The sequence below is a fragment of the Triticum dicoccoides genome, chromosome 5A, assembly GCF_002162155.2.
Source record: "Triticum dicoccoides isolate Atlit2015 ecotype Zavitan chromosome 5A, WEW_v2.0, whole genome shotgun sequence".
Lineage (NCBI taxonomy): Eukaryota > Viridiplantae > Streptophyta > Magnoliopsida > Poales > Poaceae > Triticum > Triticum dicoccoides.
In genome coordinates, this window is record NC_041388.1 from 6,371,523 (window position 1) to 6,375,273 (window position 3,751).

A 3,751-nucleotide genomic window follows, 5' to 3' on the forward strand; every position below is an offset into this window, starting at 1 on the left:
TGTGAATCACAAGTTTGTGATTAACTTTACTATAAAAATATATTTTGGTGTGATTCTTTTTCCTACTATTTAATATTACTGTGTTTTATGATTCTATTCAAAAACAGATTTTGTTATTTTGTCTTATTGTTGCTATTTTTATTTATTTTATTAAATTTGATTTTTAATTATTTTCTTTTAGGTCACAAAAATTGTAAATCTATTAGTGCCATTAGTTTTCAAATTTGAATAGTTAAAATTTGAATTCTTTGAAATTTGTGTGAATCACAAGTTTGTGATTAACTTTACTATAAAAATAGATTTTGTAGTGATTCTTTTTCTTGCTATTTAATATTACTGTGTTTTACGATTCTATTCAAAAACAGATTTTGTTATTTTGCTACAAAGGGATTTCATTTTTTGAACTTATTTGAACTCCATAGTTTTTCTGTGTTCAAAATGCACCATTCAAAGCCACATCATCAATTTTCAACCCTTTCTAACTTCATTTGTTATTTTTCATGCATTTACTGATTTTTTTTAGCTATAAGACCCTGAAATTGAAAAGCATTTCAAGTGAACTCTGAAAAAGTTGAAAGTTAGCATGGTAGCATAATTTCACCCACATAGCATGTGCAAGAAAGTAGAGAGGGTTACGGCAAAAACTGGATGCACCTCGTGTACAAAATGGACAATGGCATCATACTCGTCTGTTACAAAGTTGGCATGGTATCATCATAATAGTTGCGGGAGAATGTCTTCACTGTTTCTTCGCTTGTGTCATTTGCTTATTGCGCCGTAACCATGGATAATCTTCATCGTTTATCAGGATGCGTGGGTCAGCCTTGACTTTGAAGGGAGGAATTTTGTGAAACTTTTCATAATCTTCAGACATGTCTGTCTTGCCCTCCAGTCCCACGATGTCCCTTTTTCCTGAAAGAACTATGTGACTGAGGGAGTCCTGGGTTAGGGGTGTCCGGATAGCCGGACTATAACCTTTGGCCGGACTCCTGGACTATGAAGACACAAGATTGAAGACTTCGTCCCGTGTCCGGATGGGACTTTCCTTGGCGTGGAAGGCAAGCTTGGCGATACGAATATGTAGATCTCCTACCAATGTAACTGACTCTGTGCAACCCTAGCCCTCTCCGATGTCTATATAAACCGGAGGGTTTTAGTCCATAGGACAGAAGAAGAACAATAATCATACCATAGGCTAGCTTCTAGGGTTTAGCCTCCTTGATCTCGTGGTAGATCTACTCTTGTACTACCCATATCATCAATATTAATCAAGCAGGAGTAGGGTTTTACCTCCATCGAGAGGGCCCGAACCTAGGTAAAAACATCGTGTCCCTCGTCTCCTGTTACCATCCGCCTAGACGCACAGTTCGGGACCCCCTACCCGAGATCCGCCGGTTTTGACACCGACAGTGGCGCTTTTGCTCATCGTATGATGTATTCGCTTCCTTACCTTATCTTTTTCTCGGTTTGGTAGACATGTCCTTCACATAGATAACATGTGCCACATCATTGGCTAGGACGAACGGTTCGTCAGTGTACCCAAGATTTTTTAGATCTACTGTTGACATTCCGTACTGTGGGTCTACCTGTACACCGCCTCCTGACAGATTGACCCATTTGCACTTAAACAAAGGGACCTTAAAATCATGTCCGTAGTCAAGTTCCCATATGTCCACCATGTAACCATAATATGTGTCCTTTCCCCTCTCGGTTGCTGCATCAAAGCGGACACCGCTGTTTTGGTTGGTGCTCTTTTGATCTTGGGTGATCGTGTATAATGTATTCCCATTTATCTCGTATCCTTTGTAAGTCAATACAGTCAAAGATGGTCCCCTGGACAACGAGTATAGCTCATCACAAACAGTGTTGTCACCTCTGAGAGGTGTTTCCAACCAACTGCTGAAAGTCCTGATGTGTTCACATGTAATCCAGTCGTCGCACTGCTCCGGGTGTTTGGAGCGCAGACTGTTCTTGTGTTCATCGACATACGGGGTCACCAAGGTAGAGTTCTGTAGAACTGTGTAGTGTGCTTGAGACCAAGAATATCCATCCCTGCATATTATTGAGTCCCCTCCAAGCATGCCTTTTCCAGTCAGTCTCCCCTCATACCACGATTTAGGGAGACCTATCTTCTTAAGGCCAGGAATGAAGTCAACACAAAAACCAATGACATCCTCTGTTTGATGGCCCATGGAGATGCTTCCTTCTGGCCTAGCGCGGTTAAGGACATATTTCCTTAGGACTCCCATGAACCTCTCAAAGGGGAACATATTGTTTAGAAATACGGGCCCCGGAATGATAATCTCGTCGACTAGATGAACTAGGACGTGCGTCATGATATTGAAGAAGGATGGTGGGAACACCAGCTCGAAACTGACAAGACATTGCGGCACATTACTCCTTAGCCTTGGTATGATTTCTGGATCGATCACCTTCTGAGAGATTGCATTGAGTAATGCACATAGCTTCCCAATGGCCAATCGGACGTTTTCCGGTAGAAGCCCCCTCAATGCAACCGGAAGCAGTTGTGTCGTAGTCATGAGACTTTAGGTTCTGGAACTTTTTCTCTGGCATATTTATTATTCCCTTTATATTCGACGAGAAGCGAGTCGGGACCTTCATACTGAGCAGGCATTCAAAGAATATTTCTTTCTCTTCTTTCGTAAGAGCGTAGCTGGCAGGACCTTCATACTGCTTTCGAGGCATGCCGTCTTTTTCGTGCAAACATTGCAGGTCCTCCCGTGCCTCAGGTGTATATTTTGTCTTCCCATACACGCCCAAGAAGCCTAGCAGGTTCACGCAAAGGTTCTTCGTCACATGCATCACGTCGATTGAAGAGCGGACCTCTAGGTCTTTCCAGTAGGGTAGGTCCCAAAATAAAGATTTCTTCTTCCACATGGGTGCGTGTCCCTCAGCGTCATTCGGAACACCTAGTCCTCCGGGACCCTTTCCAAAGATTACGTGTAAATCATTGACCATAGCAAGTACGTGATCACCAGTACGCATGGCGGGCTTCTTCCGGTGATCTGCCTCGCCTTTGAAATGCTTGCCTTTCTTTCGACATTGATGGTTGGTCGGAAGAAATCGGCGATGGCGCAGGTACACATTCTTCCTGCATTTGTCCAGGTATATACTTTCAGTGTTATCTAAATAGTGCGTGCATGCGTGGTATCCCTTGTTTGTCTGTCCTGAAAGGTTACTGAGAGCAGGCCAATTGTTGATGGTTACAAACAGCAACGCGTGCAGGTTAAATTCCTCCTGTTTGTGCTCATCCCACATATGTACACCGTTTCCATTGCACAGCTGTAAGAGTTCTTGAACTAATGGCCTTAGGTACACATCAATGTCGTTGCCAGGTTGCTTAGGGCCTTGGATGAGAACTGGCATCATAATGAACTTCTACTTCATGCACATCCAAGGAGGAAGGTTATACATACATAGAGTCACGGGCCAGGTGCTATGATTGCTGCTCTGCTCCCCGAAAGGATTAATGCCATCCGTGCTTAAACCAAACCATACGTTCCTTGGGTCACCTCCAAACTCAGCCCAGTACTTTCTCTTGAATTTTCTCCACTGCGACCCATCAGCGGGTGCTCTCAACTTCTCGTCTTTCTTACGGTCCTCACTGTGCCATCGCATCAACTTGGCATGCTCTTCGTTTTGGAACAACCATTTCAACCGTGGTATTATAGGAGCATTCCACATCATCTTCGCAGGAACCCTCTTCCTGGGGGGCTCGCCGTCCACATCA